The sequence below is a fragment of the Narcine bancroftii genome, chromosome 6 (genome assembly GCF_036971445.1).
Source record: "Narcine bancroftii isolate sNarBan1 chromosome 6, sNarBan1.hap1, whole genome shotgun sequence".
Lineage (NCBI taxonomy): Eukaryota > Metazoa > Chordata > Chondrichthyes > Torpediniformes > Narcinidae > Narcine > Narcine bancroftii.
This window is the reverse complement of record NC_091474.1, coordinates 39,211,212-39,230,395: the sequence shown is the minus strand read 5'-3', so window position 1 is coordinate 39,230,395 and position 19,184 is coordinate 39,211,212. Positions and strand designations below refer to the sequence as shown.

The 19,184-nt window shown below is 36.7% G+C and overlaps 1 protein-coding gene across 8 annotated transcripts in view; it reads left to right on the top strand.

Annotated features, from left to right (window-relative positions):
* Positions 1-19,184, top strand: part of sycp2 (synaptonemal complex protein 2) — a 328,877-nt gene that overhangs the window by 6,087 nt on the left and 303,606 nt on the right. For 2 of the 8 annotated variants that reach the window (XM_069884687.1, XM_069884689.1), the window contains exons 1-2: positions 14,649-14,698; positions 19,092-19,177. The exons of the other annotated variants lie outside the window; for them this stretch is intronic. The gene's annotated coding sequence lies outside the window, so the exon portion shown is untranslated. Of the gene's footprint in view, positions 1-14,648; positions 14,699-19,091; positions 19,178-19,184 lie in introns of those variants that run through there. 8 annotated transcript variants of the gene reach the window in all.

Sequence of the window (19,184 nt, the reverse complement as noted above, 5' to 3'; positions counted from 1 at the left end):
GACGGGCGGGCGAGGGGGGGACGGGCGGGCGAGGGGGGGACGGGCGGGCGAGGGGGGGACGGGCGGGCGGGGGGGGACGGGCGGGCGGGGGGGACGGGCGGGCGAGGGGGGGACGGGCGGGCGAGGGGGGGACGGGCGGGCGAGGGGGGGACGGGCGGGCGAGGGGGGGACGGGCGGGCGAGGGGGGGACGGGCCGGCGAGGGGGGGACGGGCCGGCGAGGGGGGACGGGCGGGTGAGTGCAAGGAAGGAGAGCACTGGGAGGGGGTTGTGAGAAAAGTGAGTAATTGAATGGACTAAGAAAAATGGGAACAGGTAAAGGACAGATGAAAACTGGAACCTGATCAGGATAGAGGGTTACCTAGAAATTGTGGGCCAACATTGTGCTGTACTGTTTTATGCTCTAAAAAGTTACAGAGAAATAATTGGGGAAATGGAATTGAGAAACAGAATTATATAACACATCAACAGACCATTCAGCCCACTATGTTAATGCTAACTAATAGGTAACATACTGGTAAATCTCCTCTGCATATTTCCAGTATAGTCCTTTCCTTCCTCTAACATGGGAACCAAAATGCCACAATATTTCAGTTGTGTCCTAACCATTGTTTTATAACATTGTATCAAGAACTTTCTGGTCCTATACTCTGTGACTTGGCTAATGAAGGCTGCATCCTGTATACCTCCTTAACCACTTTATCTCCCTGTGCCACCACTTTCAGATATCTTTGGATTTGTACGCTAAGGCCACTTTATTCCTCAATACACTCTTGGACCCTACTTTTAATTGAATATATCTTATCCATATTAGCTTCTTCCTCCAAAATCCATCACCTCATACATATATTCCATCATCCTAATGAAGTTTTCAATTTATCATTGTTCTGTAACCTGATATAACCCTCTCGATTTTCATCTCATCTGCAAAATTAGAAGTTCTAGAATGAAAAGGGCTGGGTAATTCCCCAAGGCTGGATGAGACCTATCCCAGAGTATTGTAGGAAACTGGAGAAGATTCCTGGGGCCTGACAAGATTTTTATTTGCATTTTTTTTAGCTACAAGCAAACTAATTTTAATTGATTAATTTTTCAGCAAATATAGTTTTAAAAAAAAAAATGTTTGGGAGATTTAAACTAATTTGTTGGGGAATGTGCACAGAGTGGATGTACAGATAGTTTATTGAAATATACACAAGTACAATGTACAGATGCACCAAAATTCTTACTTCTGTAGCTGTGCAGGTATTTAAGATACACCAACAAGAGTAACACATGGGTTAGAAAAAGAGATAATAAATGTCTACCGAGTTTGTCCAGTAGGCAGAGTGAACATATAAATGGAAGGAATGTTGAATAATGCATTTATTTTAATACAGTGAGTCTGACTTCCCACTATTACTGCAGTAATAAGGGATGGTATTCTAAAAGTGAGAATATATGGATGAAACATACGAACAGAAAAAAAAATCACTTTTCTGGAGATTTATTAGAGATATGTAGAGAAATGTGTAAGTATTTGATTATTGTATTGGGGATTTCAACTTCCCCAATAATAACTTGGACTGTTTTAGCATGAAAGGCTCAGAATTTTTAAAGCACATCCGCGAGAGCTTTTTTGAGGCCCTGTGCAGCTAGTCTGACTAAATCTGCTGTTAGAAAATGTAATTGGGCAAGTCGTAGGAGTGTCAGTAGGAGGGTATTTAAAAAAATAATGACTTTAACTCTGCAAGTTTAATGGGAGTTATGGAAAAGTAAATGGATGGTTGTGTATTGGGGTAAGACCTGACACAAACAGTTACTTGCAGATCAGTCTGCAATCAACGTGGAACATTTAAATGTGAAATAGTGAAAGTTCAGGGTCAATGTGCTGAAGAATGAATTAAAGGAATTAGAAGCAAGTATGAGGAACTTTAGATAACAAGGGATGTTGATTTAGCATTTGACAGGTCTGGAGAACTGAAAACTGAAGAGCCCTTTCAGGAGTAAAAATAGTTTTAAGATCATGTTTGATTTAAATTTTTTCAGAACATTAGAATGCCAGTTTTGAAAGCTGATAATGTTAGAGGTGTGGCTTAGCTAGTTTCCACAACATTTATCTGGCTTGATTGACACTTGTGATTGGAAAGAATGCTGCATCTGGAACTATTTTTTGAGGAAGCTCATTGCTTAGCAGGAGATTTAAAAAAACCTTTTCTATTGGTCCAAAATGAATGGAGAACTGCGAGATCAGCATTGATTTGCTTAGAATGAGTGAAAGGAGTAGAAAAATAGATATTTCCAATGCCTCTGTATCCTCATGATACATGGACCTACACATAAAACGTAAAACACCTGGTATCCAGCACCTGAGGGGATTGGTACATGCCGGATAAGTCAATTTTCTGGTTTCTTGAGATTGTGTGTTGCGTGGATTGGTGAACTAACAGTGAAAGGTGCCAATTTTAAACTTCCTTATTTTTTTGCCTATTTACTTTCCTTAATTTTTTTGCCAGTGGCTTCAATTCTATATTCATTGAAGCAGTGATTTACTTGTATTACTTTCAATTCAGTGTATTCATTGTAGGGCTCATCGACAATGGGGAGACTTTGCATTTAGATAAAAGCTCCATTTAACAGCCATATTTAGCACTGCATTTCTGGTTTATTACTTTAGATCTCCATTTAGATCTTGCATTTTACAGCTATCATGCTCAATATACATTTGATTGAAGTGCTGCATTTTCTGACGAGGAATCTTCTGATTCACTATTCAAAATTTATAATGAAATTTTCTACCTTCAAATTTTCATTATCCATGCTACTTTCCTTTCATTATTTTTGAATAACGATTCTGTTTCTCTTGTTTACACCTCCTGTACAATATTATTTGTTTATTTCTTGGTCTGCTACTGATCTGTCTTTGCATTGTGATCCATTTTATTGTATGCTTTCCAGACAAATTCAACTTGAATTTGTGGGGTGTGGGTAGTTGGCAGTGGGTGGGTGGGGGGGGGGAAATAGTTTGACAGTTTTTAAAAAATATTTTATTTTTGATTTTCAAAGATTCGTATAAATCCAAATAAAGAATATATTTCCCCCCCCCAACAATAGTGTATATCATACAGAGTCTATTTTATCCCCTACCTTTCTTCCCTCCTTCTTGTATCCTAATAAAAAAAAAGATTATATAAATTAAACAAATACAAAGAATAAAATATCATTAAAGTCAAAAACCGGGGGGCGTGGCAAGATGGCGTAGGGAGCGGACGTGCCTTCCCGGTCTCCCCCAGGCAGTTATATAAATACCCGTTTTAAGAATATTTCTTTTCTGTTAAAAGTCTTTGTTTTGTTTATCAATCGTTTTTAGTTTAAAATGGCAACAAAGATTAAGGAAAATAGAGTTCAAATACAGAACAAAACTACACTCTCCGACTTTGGAAGAAACTCGGCCTACTTGCCCAGACAGAACCACGGAGTCAAGGCTGGAATCTTCTTAAGAACGGAGCTCATTAATTGGACTGTCGAATAAGCTGGCCTTGGACACCCCTCTGAAAGATGGTGATGAATATTGATTTGAAATGTTTTATGAAGATAAATTGCAGTAATTGGCATTGGTTGCCCGTGAGTTTTAAAAATCCAGATAACATTAAAGTTTATTAGTGATTTTTTTTGGATGGAATATCGGAAGGATGAACTTATTATCTATAAATACAGAACAAAATTACATTCTTTGACTTTGGAAGAAATTTGACCTATTTGCCCAGACAGAGCCGGAGTTGGTGCTGGAATTTTCTCAAGAACAGAACTTATTAAAGTTGATTTCGGACTCCTTTTTGAAAGATGGTGACGAATGTTGATTTGAAATATTTGAAATATTTTCTGAAGATAAACATATATATGGAACTCCTTGACCTGCAATAAGGTTTATCAGTGATTTTTTTTGGATTGAATATTGGAAGAGTGAATTTATTATCTGTGAGTATGCATACATTGCAAACAGATTTTAATAGTTTTGAAAAGGTTTTTTTTTAAAATAAACAACAAGATCAATTTAATATTGAGAAAATTGGAAAAAACGGAAACTTTATTAAATTTGGAAACTCAGTAGAAAGAAACTATGAACAAGATTGATGATTTATAAAATTAAAGTCGAAGGAGCAATGTCCAAGAAGAGTTAAAAATTTTGAATAAGTTTTTCTTGAAAATAAACAATAATTTCAACTTAACATTGAGAAGATTGACAAAGTGGAAAATTTGATATTAAATTGGGAAACATAGAAGAAAGAACTTATGAATAACATTGATGCTTTAGAAGATCAAGACCGAAGGAATTATGTTCAAGAAAATTTTAAAAGATTTGAAAAAACTTTTTTTGAAAGTAAGCTACAAATTCAACTTGAGACTGAGAAGAATGGAAGATTCGGTGTTGAACTGGGATGTTCAGAGGTGTTTTAATTCAGTGGATGAAATTCAGGAAGACTTGAAAAAAAATTAAAAAAAAAGCTTTTATTGATTGTAAACAATGTTTAACTCAGTGTTGGGAGGGTGGAAAGGGTGCAAAATTTAATATCAAGTTTGGATTTTCAAAAAAAAGAGTTTATGAATAAGATTGGTTAAATTGATGGACCGGGGTTTTATGGATATAAGAAATAATGATTTTTCAGTTTATACGTGTATTTTGTCTGCCGGGGGGGGGGGGGGGGGAGGGAGTGGTACTTCTGCTCCCGAAAGTCATATGCCACTTGTGGTTTATACCACACCCATTTGGGTTTTTGGGAATTAACCACCACAAGGTGGTTTCCTAAGGGGTTAGGGGAGGTGGGGGGGGGTGAAAATTTGAAAATTATTTAGTATCTATTATGTAATATTATACTAAGTCAATTTGAAATGAATGTATGGAGATACTATAAATAAATTTCAAAAAAAAAAGTCAAAAACCTTTAAGGGAGCCTAAGAAGAACCCAAAGAAACCAAAAATAAAAGGATAAGGAACAAAATACAAGAGCACGTCGCTTGTGCCACAACCCACTTCACTGATCTCAAGCATGGCACGGTTGTTGTATTAATTTTATCTAAAAGGGGTATAATTACATTTACGGACCATTGTGCTGCAGATAGGGTTGCAACACTCTAATAAATACGCCATATTTCTTCCTCAAATTGTACGTAATTTTCTTCAGGGGAAAACAACTCTGCATTTCTGTATTCCATTGTGTAATATTTAGTTGGGAGACAGATTTCCATGTGACCACTATACACTTCCTGGCTACCGACAAGGCAACCTTCACAAACTGAATTTAGATCTGGACAATTTAAAACTCATGTCTATAATGTTTCCCCAAAGGTACAATTCCAGATCTTGTAGAAAATTTACCTTTGTAATTTTTTTTCAAAATATCCCCCAGAATGAGATCCAGATCACATTTGTACACAGTCAGGTTAAATGGATAAAGATTCCAATTTCCACACCACACCAAAAGTACATTTCTGAGATTTTTGATTTAGATTTATGTAATTTTTGTGGTGTGTGGTACAGTTAATGCAAGAAATTGTATTGCACCAACCTGTCGGCCTGTGTAAGCCCGGCTTTGGACCCTCACTTTGGAATAGGAGAGGTATCATAGAGATAAACTTGCACGTATTCTGCTGTTGAATTAGAATCTCCATGTCACTACACATGGGTAAGGGTATGGATGGTCCCAAATTATTCCTTAAGAAAGATCTTAGCTGAAGATAACAGAAGAAAGTTTTATAATGGAAATCATATTTATTCCTTAGCTGTTCGAATGACATGAGCTGCCCTTGCTCATAACAATCCTTGATATTCTTTATCCCCTTCCATCACCAGTCCAGGATCTTATTATCCAGAATCATGGGTATTTATTTGTTCTGGGTCAAGAGTGTTTTAGGTGATATCCCCACCTTTAGTCCAAAACATTGATTTATTTTTTTGCCATGTCTGAATTACATGTTTTAATATGGGGTATCAATTTTCCCTTATATTAATTTAATATCTCATTTATCTATAAATTCTCCTGCTATTTTTCTCCTGTGTGTAGAGAGTACCACCTCAAAAAGTGAAGCGACTGGGCTGTCCAATAGTATTTTTAAAAATCCAGCAATCAGACCTCCCAATTTATAATCCCAAGTCAACTTTTTCATGGAGGTTCTAGTGTAGCTGACTGCTACAAAGAAACACACACAGTGTGGCAGGTTAAGTTCACTCATTTATTAGGGCTGGAAAGGCTACTTTTATACTGTTCAAGTTCCTGCCATTTTTTTGCTGATTGACTGAGTTATCCATATGAATAACAGTAGTGGGCAGGAACATCCATGCATATGAATGCCCTTCTTCCTTAGCCTGTTTCTGCTGAGTTAGCTGGGCAGCTTGACCAATGCCATTTTAGGGCTGTTGGTCTGATACTGCCCCAGCTTCTACCCCTGCCAGTTCATTGTCCTGGGTGTCACTTTAGCAATCTCTGTCCACATCTGCTGCCGTGCGATGTGCCGGCCCGATCTCTGCAATTGCGGGCTGCCACACTAGCCACCTTACTGTTCCACAAGAACTTTTTGACACATCCGCTGAGTACCTTAGAGAAGCCCTGGGGCAATGGAATGGACAAGGGCTGAAATAAATATTGTAGTCTTGGCATCACTTCCATTTTAATATAATTAACTCTGGCCACCAAAGTTATGGGTAGGGCCCTCCATCACCAAGGTCCTCCTCAATCTTTCAGAGCAAAGGGAGATAATTGAGTTTAAATAAATAGCGTAAACCCTTAACCACTTTTATCCCTAGATATTTAATGCCCTCTTGCGGGCACTTAAGTTGACTTCCTTGTTGGTATTGTCTGTAACAACATATTGACAGTTAAGTAAGGTTTCCAAGCCAGCACAATATCAGTGATGTCTTCCATGAGTTTAAAAATGGGCCATTAAAAACTCTGGTTAAGATGAAGTCCTTATTGATACATCAGGAGGAAGGATATCTTTGGATTGTAACTGCTGTGAAAGCAGATGAAGGCTGCAACCATTTGCTAATCTCTAAATGGATCTGATGACTGGAGAGACCATCCTGTTGTTAGATGCATCATAAATATCCGGATCACCCTGAAACATTGTGCCCATGTTGTTTACCTGGTTATTAATACCTGTCTCTTTAAAGTATTGCTACTCTCAAGGTTCTTCAGCTGTATTAAGAGAAGCTTCATACCATACCTATAGCTTATAATGAAAACAAAAAGTTTAGACTGACATTATCTTTGAATGTTCTAAATCTACTGGCTATGTCACTTCTCAGCAAGGCACTGAATTTCTGGTGTGATTCTGAGATTTGGTGAGAAAGACATTCAGGATCTGTTTGGCTAGAAAAGAACAGCTTATCACGTATGGCAAAACATGTTCATGTTAGTTGTTCTGAAGCCCAAAGGAAGATCTATGTTATCAAAAGCAAGTGGTGGAAAGAAAAGGCGACAGAAGTAGAACTTTAGGCAGGTAAACGTGATAAACAAGGGCCTTTTACATGCATGGCGTCTCATGATTCCAAGCTAAATATGTGCTAATACTGCTCAAGAAAGTCAAAGCTAGATAGAGAGAGGGCTTAGAGACAATTCTAAACTGGCATTCAACTATGGTAGATGCCGATAATGAACCCACAATAATCCTTAATGAATTTCTGCTGACTGCTTCTCTGCCTTTGTACTTAAGAAATAAGAAACAATCTTGTAAACATTGAGCAAAAAAGCATACTGGCTAGAATATATCTGAAGACATGGACATTCCACAAATATCGAATTTCGTAAAATGAGAAGTTTCCAGATTTAAGAAACGGCTGTACTCTTCCAATATTAAGATGATCATTTAGAATATGATAATTATTAAAACTCACCTGAATCCTCTTCAACTGGTTCTTTGGTGAATAAATCGGTGGTTTCAAATCATTCTGCCAGATAACTTGCATGATATTCATTGCTGGCAAATCTGGGAAATTCATTGGGATCAAAATATATGTCCTTAACTGATTTAATGAAGGCCTTTGAATCTATTAATCATGAAGCTGTTTGAAAGATGCTGGTGATCTGGGAACCAAAATCTTCACAATTAGACTGCTGCTGTTCTCTGTAATGATTTGGCATGTGACAGTATATAGATACGTTTTTGGGAGATAAATTGCGGCAGGTTTGTTAGTGTAGGTCACGTACAAACACTTTAAAACAGATTTTATTTAAAATACTGGAGCTCTGCTCATGCTAGACATGTCAGCCCCAGAGCCTTTGCAAAAACTTTGGGAGAGTGCCCAAAAGACTTCACTAATGGATTGTTGTTTACAAAAAGACAACAGATGAAAGAACTTGTCAGAGCTGCAGACTGTCTGCAGTGGAACTTGCTGTTCTGAGTGGGTCATGTTGTTTTGCAAGCAGAGGGAGTAAAACAGGCTTTCTGAGGGAGACACACACACACTCACACAGATCTGTTTTGCAGTTTACACTCAGCAGCGGCAGTGGGACAGGAACAGGACAAGCTGGCAAACTTGTGGAAACCCCATTTGGAAGACGGGTTGTGAGTTCTTAGTTCAGCCTGGTCAAAGCCCTTGTGGCTCACGCAAGAGGAGAGGACTGGCTGTCTCATGTTCACTTGAAATAAGAGAAACAAAAAGGAACTCTCTGATGACCTGAAAGAAAGAGATTATCATCTGGAGAACCTTGAGGGGGCAAGTTTTGTCGGCCAGACACTGAAGTGGCTGATTAAAAAGGAATCAGCTGTAGGTGTCCAGTGTACAACAAATCTTTCTCTGAAAACTGACAAGAACCTTCCTGAGTGATAACCATTAACTTTTCAAGCACCAAAGCTTGGTGAACTTTATAAATGTTAAATTCTGTGCACAGAATAAGAATTGCTTGCAACCAGTGAACTTGGAGGAATAAAAAGTGAGATTGGACTGTGAATCAAAGAACCTTTCTGAACTTACACACACATTACATGCATGTGCGCTTAGAATTAGAAGGGGGTTAAGTTAGGTTAGTTAAGTCAATAGTGATAAGTTAAAGTGTGATTCTGTTTTCATGTTTAAAGATAATTAAGAGCAACTTTTGTTTAAGTAACCATTTGTCTTGGTGAATATCTATTGCGGCTGGGTTTTGGAATCCTCTGGGCTCGTAACAGGCAATGGACTTCATTTGTTGCAAGGGATTATGTATTCCACATACCTGTTCTCCATTTTTAGAATAGTTGGCCTTGCTCTCATTAAAGATTTACTCCCCACTAGAATTTAATATACAATAAAGAACAGTTGGATAGAATTTTAATCTTCTGAAGCTAAGTACTATGGATGCTGGAAAATTGAATCAGTAATAGAAAACTGGAAATAACTGGTAAAGAGGGAAAAAGTTGGTGTTTCAGGTTAATAAGTTGTACATATGCAACAGGGCAAACATAGATCAATATAATCTTTAGGAAGAAAGTACATTTTCTAACTCAGCACATAATCACATTTTGGATTTGACATCAAGTTCAACAAGGGCAGCATGCTTTGTATAGCAGTTAGTGCAATGTTACAGCACCAGTGATTGGGATCAAAGTTCGAATTCCACGATGTCTATGTGGAGTTTGTATGTTCTCCCTGTATCTGCGTGGGTTTTCCCCAGGGCCTTGGTTTCCTCTCACCATTCAAAAATGTACTGAGGATGTAGGTCAATTGGGTGCTCATGGGCCAAAGGCATGTATGTTTAAATTTAAAAAAATCATCCATTCCAACAAATATTTTTCATCCTGTAACCTGTATCATTCAATCTCTACTGTCCTTTTCTCCCCACCCATAGTCCCTCTAAGTGAACATTTTCTAACTGATTTTATAAAAAGGTAATAGACTTAAAAATTAACTATTTTTTTTCAGAGATGCCACTTGATATTTCCAGAATTTTGTATTTTTCTATTTCAATCCTCTTTGATTAAAATCAAGTGTTTCTAAGGCCTACAGGAAACTAGAATATGGATTCTAAAACTTGAGGGTAAACTCAATCTACTGGAGGATCTCAGCAGGTCAAGCAGTATCAGTGGAAAAGAAAAAGAACGGTTGATGTTTCAAGCCATGTTCTTGTGTAAATTGATGTATTGTCTGGATTTCCACCTGCTCTACTTGCTAGTGAGTACAGAATGGATGGATGGGTCAGATGAATGAACACAGGGATGATGCTGGAGGAATGACTTTAGATATTTGTATCTTTGGGATTTCCTCAAGGTATGACTTGTACAAAGTGGCACCTGAACTGTAATGGACCAATCCCCTTGTAGGGAGGTTTGCTTATGCTATGAGAGATTTAAACAAATTTGAAAGGAGGATGAGACACAGAAGAGTAGTTCAGCACTTGGCGAGTTGGAATCAGATATAGTGTATAAACCAAGTGAATTCAGTAACATGAGTTATTTTATAAGTATATTAAGAGGAAATCAATAACTATGAAAAGAGTAGGCCTCTTTAGTAGCAAGCTGTGCAATGAGTTGGGTGATGAGCAAGATATATTCCAAGGAAAAGAACTGGTAGGTAGAGAATTTGTGGTTCTTTGTTGCTTTTTTAAAGTTTTCCCAATTGTTTAGATTCCCACAGATCTTGGCGACTTTGTAGGCCCAAGTTTTAATTTTGATGTCTTCCTTTATTTCCTTAGTTATACAAAGCTGGCTGTTCCCACCCATAGATGTCCACTATTTCTCACCCATTCCTCCATTTAGTCTGTGTTCCCAGTCTACCCTGGCCAACTCCACCCTTATTCCCTTATAGTTTCCTTTTTTAAGCATAATACACTTGTACCCTAATTTGTATTAGAAACTCAATAATATTGTGATCACACTTTCCAAGAGGATCCCTAACTACAAGATGGCTAATTGTACCTGTGTCATTGCACAGATCCAAGATAGCACGTTCCCTTATAGGTTCAGTAACATGCTGTTTGAGAAAGCTATCATGGATTCTATGAAGTTCTTGTCAAGGTTTCCTCGACCAACCTGATTCACGCAGTCTATGTGCATGTTAAAGTCCCCTACAATAACTACTGTCCCATCCTTTTTTGACATTTAAGAAGTCTCGACAAATAATTGAATTACCGGTCAAAGAAGACCAGTGACCTAATATGGGAAAATAGTGTGGATAGATAACGAGTGATATGGACATGATGGACCAATGGGATATTTCTGTATTGTACTATTCTGATTCTATATTAATCAATAAGAACATAAGAAATAGGAGCAGACACAGGCCATCTGTCCATCGAGCCTACTCTGCCATTCAGTAAGATCATGGCTGAATCAAACGTGGTCTCACTTTCTTCTTGACCTTCACCATAACCCTTAATTCCTCTACTTCGCAAAAATCAATCTGTGCTTTAAATATATTTCAGTTTCAGTACCTTGGTAAAAACAGTTCCTCTTCATCTCTGTCATAAATCTACTCCCCTGAATCCCGAGACAAAGTTGCCTTGTTGTAGTCTCACCTGGCAGTGGAACAACTTTCCTGATTCTAATCTATCCCTTTATTAATTTCATATGTTTCTATAAAGTATTCTCTCATTCTTCTGAATTCCAGTGAGTATAGTCCCAAGTAACTCAATCTCGCTTCATAATATAACTCTCTCTCTTCTCTGGACCTCCAAATCTGCTGAACCTCTAAACCCTTCCTCAAGTAAGGAGACCAGAACTACACACAGTACTCCAAGCGCAGCCTCACCAGTACCCTACACAATACAAGCAGAACCTCCTGGCTCTTGAATTAATGAAGGCCAACTTTCCATTTTCCTTATTCATTACCTGTTTGCACCTGCAAACTAACTACTTGTGAGTCATGCACAAACACAGCATGCTGCAATCTTTCACCTTTTATATAATCTTATCTGCTATGTTATATCTTCCTAACATTTACCAACATTGTACTCCATCTTCCAGGCTCATGCCCACTTACTCAATCTATGCATATCTCTGCAGACTCGATGAATTCTGTGCACAATTTGCTTTTCCACTCAACTTTGTGTTATCGGCATACTTAGATATGCTACACTTGGCTCTCTCTTCCAAATCATTAATGTATATCATGAACAGTTGAAGGCCTAGCTCCGATCCCTGCAGCAAAAAAACCCATTTATCCCAACTTTCAACCTTGTATTGGTTAACTAATCCTCTATACATGCTATTGGATTATCCTCATCTCTGTGCCTCTTTATCTTATGAATGAACCTTTTATGCAATTTCTTATCAAATGTCATGTAGAAATCCAAGTTTACAAAATCCACTTGTTCCCCACTCTCTACGACACTGCTTATGTTATCAAAGAACTCCAGAAAGTTTGTCAAACATGACCTGCCCTTCCTGAATCCATGTAGAGTCTGGCAGATGGAATCATTTCTACTCAAATGTCTTGCTACTTCTTACTTGGTGAGAGCTTCAAGCAATTTTCTAACTATAGATGTTAAGCCTAACAGGTCTATAGTTACCTGTCTTCTGCCTTCATCCTTTGTTTTTGAAATAATGATATGACATTTGCTGTTTTTCTATCTGCTGGGACATTACAGGAGTCCAGATGTTTTGTAAACCATCACAAAGGCATCGACTTTAGCTTCTGCTATTTCATTCCATATGCTGGGATGCATTCCATCCAGACCAGGGGATCTCTAACTTTGAACCCATAATTTGCTCAGCATTTCCTATTTCGTGATAGCAATTGTATTGAGGTCCTCATCTCCAATCACATTCTTTTTTTTATTATAATTTTTTATTTTTCACACTGTGAACCATATTAACCAAAATATATGCAAACGTTTCTCATTAAATATACAGTGACATTTTCCCCCCCTTCCCTCCTTCCCCCCTTCACATTCCCCTCCAAAACCAATAAATATTAAACATATGCAATACAATAAAACCATAAAACAATGTCTTCACACAAAGGAAAAACAAACAAGAAAAATGTGTCATTTACTTTTACACACTAAATCAATTCATTTTGTCTTATCATTTTAGGGGATGGAGGCAAGTTCTCTCTGTTATGTTTCATGTATGGTTCCCAAATTTGATCAAACAATGTGACTTTATTTTTTAAATTATATGTTATTTTTTCCAATGGAATATATTTATTCATTTCCATGTACCATTGCTGTATTCTTATGCTCTCTTCCATTTTCCAAGTTGACATTATAGATTTTTTTGCTACTGCTAAGGCTATCATAATGAATCTTTTTGGTGCTTTATCTAATTTGAGGCCTAATTCTTTACTTATATTACTTAAAAGCAAGATCTCTGGATTTTTTGGTATGTTGTATTTTGTGATTTTATTTAATATCTGATTTAGTTCTTCCCAAAACATATTCACTTTTGTACATGCCCAAATTGCATGTATTGTTGTTCCCATTTCCTTCTTACAGCGAAAAGACCTATCTGAAATGTTGGATCCCATTCTTTTAATTTTTGAGGAGTGATATATAACCTGTGTAACCAATTATACTGTATCATGCGTAACCTTTTGTTTATTGTATTCTTCATAGTTCCAGAATATAACTTTTCCCATGCTTCATTCTTTATCTTTATGTTTAAATTGTTTTCCCACTTTTGTTTGGGTTTATAACTTATTTCATCATTTTCCTTGCAGCTTAATGTACATATTTATTATAAATCTTTTAATTATCATTGTGTCTGTAATCACATATTCAAAGCTGCTTCCTTCTGGTAATCTCAATCTGTTTCCCAATTTATCCTTTAAATAAGCTTTCAGTTGATGGTATGCAAACATTGTACCGTGAGTTATTCCATATTTGTCCTTCAACTGTTCAAATGTTAATAAATTATTTCCCAAAAAACAATTTCCTTTTCTTTTGATTACTTTTCTCTCCCATTATCTAAAGGAAAGGTTATCTCTTGTAAAAGGGATTAGTGGATTTTGCATCACTAACAATTTTGGTATTTGGTAATATGTTTTTATCCTTTCTACTTGGATCCTCTTCCATATATTAAGTAATGATGCAATACTGGTGACCTTTTATATTGCACCAGCTTTTCATTCCACTTATAAAGTATATGTTCCGGTACCTTCTCCCCTATTTTATTTAGGTTCTATCTTAGTTCAGTCTGATTTTTCCTCTCTCATGCTAAAAATCTGATAAATACCTTAATTGTGTGGCTCTATAATAATTTCTGAAGTTTGGTAACTGCAAACCCCCTTGGTTATACTTCTCTATTAATTTATCTAATACTACCCTCGGTTTCCTCCCTTTCCACAAGAATTTCCTTATTATTCTCTTTAGCTCATCAAAGAATTTGTCTGTTAAGGGAATTGGTAATGTTTGAAATAAATATTGTATCCTTGGGAACACATTAATTTTAATGCAGTTCACCCTCCCTATCAATGTTAGCAGTAGTTCTTTCCAATGTTCTAAGTTTTTAAAATTCTGTATAATCTGCATTACTCATTGGCATCACTTCACTTTTATTTATGTTGATCTTGTACCCTGATATTTCTCCATATTCCTTCAATTTTTTATGTAGTTCTTTTATTGATATTTCTGGTTCTGTTAAGTATACTATGATGTCATCTACAAATAAACTGATTTTATACTCCTTTATTTTTATCCCTTTTATTTTATTTTTGATTCTTATCAGCTCTGCCAATGGTTCTATTGTTAACGCGAACAATGAGGGGGATAATGGACATCGTTGCCTAGTCGATCTACTTAATTTGAATTGGTTTGATACATATCCATTTACTACTACCTTTGTCAATGGTCCATTATATAATGCTTTTATCCAATTAATATGTTTTTCTGGCAGATTGAACTTCTGTAATACTTTAAATAAGTAGTTCCACTCTACCCTGTCAAAGGCTTTTTCTGCATCTAAGGCAACAGCCACCGTTGGTTTTTTATTTCCTTGACCTGCATGAATTAGAATAATAAATTTACAGACATTATCTGCTGTTTGTCTTTTCTTAAGAAATCCAGTTTGATCTTGTTTTACTATTTTTGGTACACAGTCATCCAATCTGTTTTTTAATAATTTTGCTATTATCTTATAATCTGAATTAAGTAGAGATATTGGTCAACATGATGCTGGATTTAATGGATCCTTCCCCGTCTTTGGTATTACTGTGATTATTGCTGTCTTACATGAGTCTGGCAAGTTTTGTGTTTCTTCTACCTAATTCATTACTCCCAGGAGAGGAGGAATTAATAACTCTTTAAATGTTTTATAAAATTCTATTGGAAATCCATCCTCTCCTGGAATTATTGTTTTATTGTTTGGCAGCTTTTTTAATATATCCTGTACTTCCTGTACTTCAAATGGTTTTATCAATTTGTTTTGTTCCTCTTGCAATTTCAGCAATTCAATTTTAACTAAAAATTCTTCTATTTTATCATCTTTCCTTTCATTCTCAGTTTGGTATAATTGTTCATAAAATTCCTTAAAGTTTTCATTAATCTCTGTTGGGTTATATGTAATTTGTTTGACCATTTTCCTTGATGCCAATACAGTTGTTTTAGCTTGTTCTGTTTTAAGTTGCCAGGCCAATACTTTGTGTTTTTTTTCCTAATTCGTAATACTTTTGCTTTGTTTCCATTATGTTCTTCTCCACCTTGTACGTCTGTAATGTTTCGTATTTAATTTTTTCGTGTACCAATTCTCTCTTTTATATCATCCCTTTTCACTAGTTTCTTTTCTATACTTGCTATCTCCCTTTCCAGCTGCTCTATTTCCTGATTGTATTCCTTTTTCATTTTAGTTACATAACAACTTATCTGTCCTCTAATGAAGGCTTTCATTGCGTCCCATAGTATAAATTTATCTTTCACCGATTCTGTTTATTTCAAAATATGTTTGAATTTGGCATTCAATAAACTCTCTAAATTCCTCCCTTTTTAAATAGTGTGGAGTTTAACCTTCATCTATAAGTTCTTGGTGGGATGTCCTCCAGTTGAATGATCTGATAATAGTCTAGCTTTACACTCAGTTTTCCTCACTCTCCTTTAAATATGGGCTGACAACAAAAACATATCAATCCTTGAGTATGTTTTATGCCTACTTGAATAATATGAATATTTCTTCTCTTTTGGGTGCTTCCTCCTCCCATATATCCATAAGTTTCATTTCCTGCATTGATTTAACCATAAATTTGGTTACTTTATTCTTTTTGCTTGGCTTTTTTTTCAGTTTTATCCAACAATGGATCCAAATTAAGGTTAAAATCCCCTCCTATCAATATATTTCCTTGTGTATCTGCAATCTTCAAAAACATATCCTGCATAAACTTTTGATCCTCATTGTTAGGTGCATATATAATGAACAAATTCCAAAATTCTGAGTATATCTGACACTTTATCATTACATACCTCCCTGCTGGATCTGTTATTTCCTCCTCTATTATGATTGGTTCATTTTTGTTAACTAATATGGCTACACCTCCAGCTTTTGAATTATATGATGTTGCCGTTACGTGTCCTACTCAGACTCTCTTCAATTTGTTATGTTCCACTTCGGTTAGATGTGTTTCCTGCAAAAATGCTATATCTAATTTTTCTTTTTTTACAGTAAATTTAGTAGCCTCTTCCTTTTAATTTGGTTATGTATTCCATTAATGTTTATAGTCATATAGTTCAACATGGCCATCTTATATCTTGTTTACACCTCTTTTCAGCCTCCTCACCACCTCCATCCCCCTTTTTCCCATTTTTATCTTTTAGTTTTCCATTTTTAAACTCAATGTATGACAACACATTTAAAACATAAAATACTCCAACAATTCCCACACCCAATAACCCCTTAACCCCAAATACACCCCCCCTTTCTGAATTGCCCCTTATCTCTTGCCATGCAACCACAACTCTCCTTTCCATTTGGTTTGCGATTTTGTTCGCAAGCGTCAACTGATTTTGCAGTGACGGTTATTCTCCCCCACCCCCACCCCCAGTCCTCCCCAGAAAACACTTTTTTAAATACATATAACAAAGCTCTCTTTTTTTCCCCCTTCTTCCTTCCTTCCCTTCTCTTTTCCATCTTTAGTTCTTTACATATACATTATGTAAAGATATCGTTATCGTTTTCGCTGTATTAAATTCCTTCCTCTTCTTTAAGAGTTCAAACCTTATGTCTGTGTAAAATAAATAGATGGATAGATTTTTTTTTGTCCCTTATATTCCAATGGCTTATTATCTTCTCTAACTTTATTCCTTGCCCGCTCCAGTATATTTTCTCTTGTCGTATATCTCAAAAATTTTACTAAGATGGATCTTGGTTTTTGATGTGTCTGTGGTTTCGGAGCTAGTGCTCAGTGTGCCCTTTCTATTTCCATTTCTGTCATTCCCAGGACCTTCGGGATCATCCTTTTATAAATTCCTTCATGTCTGTGCCTTCTTCACTCTCCTTCAGGCCCACTATTTTGTTGTTTCATCTACTATAATTTTCCAACATCAATTTTCTGAGATAACAACTCTTATGTCTCTTAAATGTTTTTGTCACTTTCCAATTTTTCTCTTGAGTCATTTATTTCCATTTCTACAGCCGTTTCCCACTCTTCCACATTCTCTACTCTTTTCCCTATTTCTGTCATGACCAGTTCTAAACTTTGCATTTTTTCTTCTGCTCTTTTCATTTTTCTTTTAATCACACTAAATTCTAATGATAATCATTCTTTTAATGATCTAATTTGTTCTTCAAAAAAGGTTTTGTCTATATTCTGTCCATCTGTTTTACCTTCTATTTCCCTGTGAAGATCTTGGTCTTCTTCTGTATCTGTACCTGTGTTTATGTCGTTTTCTTCTCTTCTTTGTATCTGTGTCTCTTCTGTTTTTCCTGATGATTTACTTCTATGTCTTTATTGGGCCTCCTCTTGCTGTTGGTCCTCCTTTCACAGGCTGCCTGTCTGTTGGGCCTCCTGCTTTTGATCCTCTTGTTGTCGGTCATCCTGCTGTTGTTCTCCCTCATCCGGCTCCTCACTCCTTTTCTCGCCATTATTTTTTATCCTCAGCTGAGCGCCCTGATGCTGGGCATCTCTCAGCTGGTCGCGTTGTAACTGCCCGCTCCTTGGCTGAGCCCCCCTCCCGCCAGTATTCACTTTTTCCTTTGATTGTGCATTGCGCACTTTTGTTTGGCTCCATTTTTTGAGTCCACTGGTTGGGAGGTTGCGACTTTGCAGGGCACTCACCAACCTCGGAGATCGGCTGCTTTTCACCACTATAGATCCCTGCTACTGCGTGCAGGTAAAGCCTTATTCTTTCTTCTCAGGTGATTTTTCTTTTTTTCCCATTGTTCTTACTTTTTCTTTCTTGGGTGCCATCTTAATTTTCTTCTCTGTAACTTTATCTTTTATTTCTTGAGTTTTATATTCGTTGAGCTCTGTCTTTTCCAAACTCTTTTTTGGAGATGTCTGGTTCAACCTGACCGGCCACTACTCCATCACGTGACTTCATCCAATTATATTCTTAACCCCATTCTTTCACACATTAAAAGCATCTTCCACAAAATATTCATCGAAGGCCTTGGCCATTTCCATACTACCCAGTATTAAATACTTACTTCTCATCTCCCAAGGGACCAACATTTATTTTAGTCACCCTTTTCAACTTTATAAAATTATAAGAGCTATTAGTGCCTGGTTTTGTATTTTGTGCTTGTTTCCTTTCATAAACTATTTTCCCTTTCATTATTGCTTAGTGGCTCTTTGTTGCTTTTTCCCAATCTTCTTGTTTCTTGCTATTTTTGGCAACTTCATATGTTTGAGCTTTTAGTTTGATGCCTTTCTTTAATTCCTTAGTTCTTTAAGGCTAGCTGTCTGTACCTTTGCTGTCCATGATTTTAATTGTGATGTACTGTTGAGCACTGTGAACATCTCTTTTAAAGTCACCGTTCCTTAACTGTCCCTGTATTCCCAGTCTATGTTATGCACCTCTTTCCCCAGTTCAGTTGTCTTCTCTTTTGTTTGGGCATAATATATTGGTTTTAAATCATGCCAAAATATCCTCCATCAGTAGAAGTAGTTCAATCATACTGTGATCACTCTTTCCAAGAGGATCCCTAACTATACAATCATTCATTTTACCTGTCTCAATGCACAGGACCAGGTCTGAGATAACATGTTCCCTTGTAGGTTTGGTATCTTGCTGAAAAGAAAGCTATCACAGATGCATTCCTCCTCAAGATTGTCTTAACCAACTTCATTCACCCGATTCATGTGTAAGTT